General features: G+C 44.1%; 1 pseudogene; it reads left to right on the top strand.

Moving 5' to 3' along the window:
• The first annotated feature begins 5,420 nt into the window (after nt 1-5,420).
• On the top strand, nt 5,421-6,334 carry LOC138481767 (actin, cytoplasmic 1-like; annotated as a pseudogene).
• The last annotated feature ends 2,411 nt before the right edge of the window (nt 6,335-8,745 follow it).

Here is an 8,745-nt window from a genome sequence, read left to right as displayed (position 1 = left end):
CAGGACCATTAATATACTGGCCTGGCTGTCCCCACTGCTGGGTGATAGCAGTGAGGCTAGCCGCAGTGTCTCCGACCACAGGAGTTTTGTGCCCATTGATATACACTTGTTCTAAATGGGGTATAGTATTATTGGGAACTGGGATCTCTTCTGGAGACCCGGTACCGTTCCCACTCCGTGTAATCAATCCACATTCGGCCACTCCTTGGCCTCGTGGGAAGTCCTCCTCTAGGAGGCCCACACTAATGATGGCCTCTTCTATGAGTCCACCAGTCACCAGGTGCCTGCTTGAGATCACCTTTCCTATGGTCCAGCTCCTTACACACGAAACAACCTTTGGGTGGTGAGAACGTAGGTTTCCCAGTGTTAGGGGTGCCTGTGCTCTTCATTTCGGTGTGTGCGGCTGAACTACAGTTTTGGGTTTTCCCTTCATTCTTTTGGGGACCCGACTTCAAAGAGGAGTGGGTCGCACCTCTGTCCTTCCCATCCTTGATAACTTTTTTGTCCGAAGATTTCTCTTCCGGTTTAGATGTGCTTGCCTGAGAACTTTTTCTGGGCTCAATGACTTATAAACCTGTTGGCAGCCTCAACAAACTCCCTAGGGTCTATAACAGTCTTGTCCACATAATGCTGGTGTAGGTCAACCTCACAATTCTTCAATACATGCTCACACGTAATTAAATTGTACATCCCTTTAAATGTGTGAACTTTGTTACCAGTCACCCACCCGCTCAGATATTTCAACGACAAGTGTGTGAACGCTTTAAATTTCTGCCCACTTTTCTTTCATAAGAAAAAGAGTTGATGTTGTTTTTCCTGCCTCCAAGGTACCCCATTAAAAAGGTTTGTTTGGTAATGGAATTGATATGTAGATCTTTTGCCATATTATGTCATGGGCGACATGGTTGTGTCCAGATATAGGAACTGCCCACTGCCTGCTCCATGAATGTCTATGGCTTTTCAGAGACAGTCTGCAACCATTTACCCATTATTCTTACAATCTTGCAATATTGATTTGGGTCTGGGCACAAATACTTGATCTATGTGATCACTGTGAATATTTTACTGCAAATTACAAAAATGTTGAATTACGGTTCCCCCTTTTGACCCCATATATATTTTTGGAGAGACCCCTGCAGCCTCCCACTGTGCCCCTCTTAATGAATTATTTACTTTACCCCACCGCCCACATATATAGGTGGTGAAATTGGGATGTCAAAATTCGACATTTTTGCATTCATAGTAAATGTATGCGCAGTGATGGACTGATATTGAATAACCATCATTAAAATTAACATCTTATCTCAGATATTCTATTTGTTCCAAACTCTCCAAATTTCACTCCACAGGGTCGACCTAGAGCACTGTCAGAGTGACCCATTTCTATTTTACTGGACGGACAGGGTCAAAAAATCAAGCTTTACGAGGATATTATTTGAATCAAGGAAATAGGGAGAGTATTGGGTATCAGTCCATCACTGCGCATATATTAACTGCAAATGCAAAAATGCCACATTTTGACATCCCAACTTCACCCCATATATATGTAGGGGTGGGGTAAAGTAAACTATACATGTGGAGGGAGGTACGGGCTGTGGGGGTCTCCTCCACATATTTATGATGAGTTTCGTAGAAGTGATGTAGAGGTGTTTGTGGTTCTTTGGTTCAAGGTTTTGCGTATGTTTGGATGCACAGGGTGAATATTATTTTTTTTATGGAGTGATAAAAAAACGAAATTCAACATTTTTGTAATTCGCAGTAAAATATTCGCAGTGATCACATAGATCTAGTTATTCCCTCCATCCATCTTGTGTAGATATTTTTCCATTGATGTACATTGTGCCGGATCTGCTCAGCAGTAGTTAGCAAGACATAAGTGGGGAAATGTGCCCATTAGGTAGGCCCTTGTATTTTTTAAAGATGTATTTGCCCATCACAGTGGTACCTGAGATTCTAAGCTTCCCATATGCTGTCCAGAGAGTGTTAGATTTTATAAATATGGTTTAGATATATTGGGCCTCATTACGACCCTGGCGTTAAGGGTTTAACGGCACTGTAAAAGGTGTCAGCGCCGTTAAACCCTTAACGCCTGATTACGAGGTCCCTTTGCGGGACCCGACCTTAACGGCTGGTTTTTCCAGCCGGTAAAGTAGGGACCCGCAAAGGGACTTTGGTGATAATAACGGTACCGCATTTTGCGGTACAGTTATTAGCGCCTTCCCCATTCCCATTGAGCGCTATGGGGCAAAAATGGGAATGGGGAAGGGCCATGGTGGCATGGGGAATTACCGCCCCACCAACCTCGGAATGGGGTGGTAATTCCCCATTCCGCCATGGCGGACACCGGCATGGACCATGGTGCTAATAGCACTATGGTCCTCCGCCTTGGTCGTAATGAGGCCCATTTTCTTTGAATCCCATTGATTTAGAACCTGTGTGAATTTCCTCAACAAAATGCCGCCGTGTGATTTCAGGGTTTGTTAGAGATGGCAGAACATCATCCGTGAACAAGCATATTTTGTATTCATCTGTCCATCGCTCCATTCCATGAATATAAAGTTGTTGCCTATATAAATAGCAAACGTTCCCATTATTAGAGCAAAGAGGCGCAAATAACATTCTGCATTTTGAGCCCTGCTCATAAAGCATTGTCTGGGCTTTAACAAAACACGTCTTTTAGATAAGGTTTTTAAGTATTAAGTAGGACCTTAGCTGCCAACAATTTCCTCTGAAGCACCAGGGGCTGTTTTTCTTATTCTGCCTCTGGAGATCAGTCACCGGCATTTTCAATTCAATTTACCAACACAGATAAGACTGGCCTCCTCCATCCTACAATTCAGGAAGAATGTGAAGAGTTTGTTACTCGCTAAACATCTCACCAATCACTGATTTTTCCTCTCAACCCTTTTTCCCATCTGGAGTTCCCACCTCCCCTGCCTCCATCACCCACCCCAGCCCCTCTGCGACCCCTGTACCCTGTTTATAATCCCTGGCTGTGTCCCCATTATACAGTGGCCTATTTCCCCCAGCTAGGTTTGCGCTTCATAAGCCCCTAAATTACATATATATATAGGCACAGACTTTCAGCGAACATCCAGAAATGTTGAGCCTTAAATGAAAGTTGTATGAATTTCCCACTCGAAGAAGTGTCATCAGGGTTATTTTCTGCAATGAGAGAAGTTTTCTGACATTGTCCTCCAACGAACTGGGTCTGTCAACAAATAGTTATTTCTTCTTCCTTCTCCTCTTGTCTACCACAGAGATATCTATAGGCAGACGACGATGTTTGGACGACGTGTGTTTGCCAATTAGAATCCTTCATAACAGTCGACGCTAAACATTGAAAGAGGAAAATCGTGTCAATATGTGATTATGTGTGGTATGAATGGGTATAGAAGGAGAAATCCTGTTCATACAGGTTGATCACCTTCAACCAATCCACCAGTCATATAGAGTTAATTTTGGACTTAACATCGCACCCTCCGATCTAGGCAGCCTGGTATTTGATCTTTCTAGTTCTGGATTAATGACCAGCCAGCTAAAATAATGCCCTTTTCCCATTGAACGTTTCAAGCAAAGCCAAAGAAAGTAGAGTTGGCATTGATTTGTCGACTATCCAGACAGTATAGACATTACCACGTCCTTCACCCTCCCTTTTATAAAAATATAAGAGCCCTCAAGTTCAGCAATATCTGTATCCACTGTAAAATGAAGATCCTTCCCAAGGAGTATGGTCACCCTTGCTCCCTTATGACAGGCACAAGCAAAGAATTGGTGAGGGTATTCTTGAGATGGAATTTTAAGTCTGTCAGTATGGAGGAGGCATGTCTCCTGTAACAGATCAATCTATGGTTGCATAAGTTTGAATTCTCAGACAGGTTATTCTGTGAGGGGTATTAAGTCCCCTCATGTAAAGTGACCATACATGGATAATATAGCATCAAAAAATGAAAATGAGTGACTAGACCTTCTAGTGATCCTTGTTGGTACCACAACTATATGTATGCATGTACAAAGAATAAAGTAACAATTGAAAAGAACAAACTGTAGCAAGGGCACATACCAATGTATGTACATTCTCTTCACACCCACCCTCTTCCACTTACCCCTCTTTCCATTGGAATAAAGCTGAGTAAAATTCTCCTTCACCTATGGCATGCTCCATAATAGCCCATCCATTTCCCACCTCATCCTTTCTCCCATAAAGTCCCTGCATTCAAAAACCCAAACCTGCAAATGTGGAACAACCGCCTTTTCTCTGTGATATAACATTCCTATGGAAAAACACAACTTTGGACATATCCCACATCAATCTCCATCAGTGAGAACTTCAAAATTGTAATTCGTATCTAAGGAAAAACAATATAACATGCATGGGGTGTACCTGGTTGCCCATATGAGATCCCAATTTGGTTCCCATTAGGGACGGTTAACTCTAGTGACCTCCCCAACTATATTTATTTGCTTCATGAAAACTGTATAATTTGCACACCTGCACCTCTTTTACAATCCATAGAAACTAATGTTGACTAACATCTACAGTTGTGTCATGGAGTACGCATAGTTAAACTGAGCAGACAACACCAGAAGCTAAAAGACAATTGAAGGGGGAGATTTGAATGGATTAGCTCCTCCTCTCACCTCAATCTTCAACATTGGAGACAAATCATTTTGAATTTGCTGTACAGAGGAAGAGGAAGGTGATGAAGGATCTGTATTGTACTGTCTCCATTGATCTCTACATTCTCTTAATTTCTGGCCATGAGTAGGACCCTATACTCCTCTAAACATGCCACGGTAACTATCCAATCTTGATGTCTGGGTTAGAGGCCAAAAGGAAAGGTCCAACGTTATATTTTCTTCCTTGCTTGGAGCACCTCAAAAACCCTTCCCAGGTGTCTTTTGTGGGTCAGTATAGCTGAAGCAATGTCACGATAAAACTGCACACCGCCATCCAGAAAATCAATTGTTCTTTTTTACAAGCCTTTGCCAATATTCTTTCTATAATTTTGAAGCTGTGCATTTTCAAAGTTTCGGATTGTTGCCGCTGCCTCCAACAGTTGTTGCAGCAAGAGGTTCCCAGGAATTTCTTTATCTATTGATCATCTCTAATCCTGGTTGACATATGCACTGCATAAGCATTGACAGTTTTGCCTGGGCACAGAAAAATCTTCTAACGCGGGTGTGTGGACCAAGTTATGGCTTGCTTACTCAGCTCAGGCGCACCTCTCCAGTGTATTCAAGATGCATATATAGTCTTAGCTATATGAAAAAGCTAGGTACAGGGACACCAGGTGCCAAACATGAAGATACATGCAGTTGCTCTGAGATTTCCCACCAGCCTTGTGACCAACCAAGGAGCTTTTTCCACATCTCCCCAGAGCTACTAACCAAAAAGATATATATTTTTACAGACCAACATGGAAGATGCTGCACTCATTGTCACAAATGGATCTGGTATGTGTAAGGCTGGCTTTGCTGAAAATGATGCACTCCTGCTGTCTTCCCATTCATTGTGGTTCACCTACGATTTCAGGGCTTAATGGCTGGCATGAGCCAGAAATACAGCTTAATTGGTGATGAAGTTCAGTGCAACGAGAGATATGCAGACCCTGAAGTACCCCATTGAACACAGTATTATCACCAACTGGAATGATATGGAGAAGATCTGGTACCATGCCTTTCACAACAAACTCCATTTTGCTCCAGAAGAACATTCTGTGCTTCTTACAGGAGATCCCCTGGACCCAAAAGCCAATGGAGAAAAGATGACACAGATCATGTTTGAGATCCTCAACACTCCAGCCACATATGATGCCATCCAGGCTGTGCTGTCCCTGTATGCCTCTGGGCCTACCACTAGCATTGTGATGGATTCTGGTGATGAGATCATCCACACAGTGCCAGCCTATGAAGACTATGCTCTTCCTCATGCTGGCCTGCATCTTGACTTGGATGGTCATGATCTGACAGTCTATGTCATGAAGATCTTGACTGAGCGAGTCTACAGCCACACAACTACAAATGAAAGAGAAATTGTGCGTGACCTCAAAGAGAAGCTTTGCCATGTTACTCTGGACTTTAAGCAGGAAATGGTCATGACTGCCTCTTCATCTTCACTGAAGAAGAGCTACGAACTGCATGATAGTCAGGAGATCACTATTGGCAATGAGAGCTTCAGGTTCCCTGATGCACTCTTCCAGCCATCATTTCTTGGTATGGAGACATACTCTATTCATGAAACAACCTACAACTCAATCATGAAGTGTGATGTTGATAGCCAAAAATACTTGGATGCCAGCCTGTGCTGTCTGGCAGTACCATAATGTACTGAGCGTGTTGAATCTGGACAATTCGTCCCTTCTACCCAGGGGGAGCCATCCCCTTTGAGGATAGGAAGGTGAGCCTGCTAAGCAAGACCTTCCCTGGGTGTAAGGGAAAGCGGGACCTCACTGGGAGTGACTCCCCTCTAGGGGACAAGGACTCCCATTCCTACAAGGAACTCCTTATGAAGAATACTCTGTCCGCAGTGAGAAACATTTGGCCATCCTCAATTCTACTCCACTTGGGTCCTCTTCTCAGGTGGCCAGGGAAAGGCCAGGGAAAGGCATTAACTTATGGATCCTGACCCTGGGGAGGAGAAGTCATGGAGGATCACCTGGGTAGAGGGCCGTTGGAGGTTGGGGATGAGATGCCCTTGGGTGAGACGCAATGTCCCTCGTTTCCATTTCAGGAAGTACCCTCAATAACAGATGCAGTTATGGGGTATTGCTATCCCTGTCCCACGACCAAGAAAACACCAGAAGATATTATCGATATAGAAGTATCAGTAAGAGGATGAAGAAGAGAAGGCTTATGGGCTATTGTAACCCACCTCCCCTCATTTTCCACCATTCAACCTACTACAGTACTGGGAAACCATCTCCCCTCATTTTCCCTCATTCAACCAATTACAGTACTGGGACGAGGAAGAGGTGACTAGGAGTAGTGAACACAAGTAAGTAATTTCACCACCCACGTACTGAGTCATGGAAGAGGCCTGCAGAGTATTGAAAAGGTCAGGCATGTCCCAGGCTCTCCTCTAATTGCAGTCAGGGAATCTCAATTGATAACTCACACCTGCAATCTGTCATGTGGTGGCAGCTGTATAAGGTGGGAGGAGACCGGCAGCTGAGAGACCAGCAGGGGGTCCTGTTTGCAAGGGAGCAGCTGTGGTGGTTCCTGCAGGAGAGCCAGGACGACGACCCCAAGGAACTGTGGTGACCAGGCGGACCGTAAGAAATCCACCTGTGTGGGAGCCTCAGTGGTCAGGGAGGCGCAGCCGGAGCTGCTGGCAAAGAATAGGAAACAGAGTAGCCACCAGCATCTGCAGAAGAGAAGCAGAGCTGCTTGTGGGAACAGAGGAGCATCCAAAGTGTGAGCAGGGCTTGCGGTTAAAGGAAACCCAGCAGGCTGAGTAGAAATTGAATAGCGCAGCCACCTGGAGGGAACACCAGGGACTCGTGAGTGAAGGCGAAAGTCACTTGAAACTGGAAGACTCCTGGGGGGCTGTTTGTAAGTGAGCCGAATGCCGAATGGACAGAATGGTATGCACACAATGAAACAAACCCAAAGCCAGGGGTTGTGAGGAAAGTGAAGCAGCAAAAGTGAACGATCACTAATATTGAATACCGCACCGAATGAAAACTTTATGGGCACAGTTACGACCTGATGACAGATGAATTTGAAATTGCCCATTTGAAAGCAAAGCAAGAGATAAGAGAGAAAGTGTGAAAGATTGCGAAAGAACCTGAAAGAAAGGTGGGGAAGAAATAAAACCACAGCAAAATGAACTTTGTGCATGAAAACAGTGTGGCAAGGCCAAAGACTGGCAAAGGATATGTGACAAATTGTGGTAAAGCCAGGAGGTTGACCAAGAGAAGCCAAGTGAGGGTGAATCCTTCATATGAAGCCAAGAGTGTGATCCTTCATACAGGGGCAGATACAGAAGCCTAGGGTTCTGTGTTGCACGACGTGTAGTGGGTGGACTGTGTGGTCTGACAACGGTGCCTAGACCAGGGAACCCTCATGTATGAAAGTCAAAGACATTGTTGAAGTAAACCAAGGAGTAATTTTATTGAACTGTTAATCAAATCCAGAAGGAGTGTCAAGTTGATCTGATGCTGTTTTGTACATTGAGCATAAATTGGCACGCTGAAGTCTTGGGGAAGGAACACCTGAGACTTACTGAACTTTGGTGCTGTCTTAAGGACGGAACCTCAAGACCCTTTTCTTTGGAACTATGTTATTTGAACTTGGGAAAGGGAACCCCAAGACTTTTGTAGAACTTCCTTGAACTTGGGGAAGGGGAGCTGAAAAGTAAGCCAGTAGCTGGAAGGAGCTCAGAACTTTATTTCAATCACCATTTCTTTAATTGCTGACATTCCTACGCACTGTTTAGGTTTAGTTGTGAGTGCAAAGATAGGTTTTGGACACAGAGAGGATTTTAAGCTGATCTTTTTGACTCAGACTTTCCTTAGCTTTATTCAAGTTGGGAAAGCCCACCTTAATTTAGGGCAATTAAGGCCTTCATCCATCCTGACATTTGTGTTAATAAAGCAATTCTGTTTGAACATAGAATCTGTTGTCTGTGTCTTACTTCATGATGCCTTCGCACCGCATGTATGGGAATAGAAGAGACTGATGTTACTTCTATTTTGCATCCAACAAATACTGACATTGCTTTTATATCATTGACGCAAGGTA

This window comes from Ambystoma mexicanum, chromosome 5p, assembly GCF_040938575.1.
Source record: "Ambystoma mexicanum isolate Mex_15411 chromosome 5p, UKY_AmexF1_1, whole genome shotgun sequence".
NCBI lineage: Eukaryota > Metazoa > Chordata > Amphibia > Caudata > Ambystomatidae > Ambystoma > Ambystoma mexicanum.
This window is presented reverse-complemented; position numbering and strand designations above follow the sequence as displayed.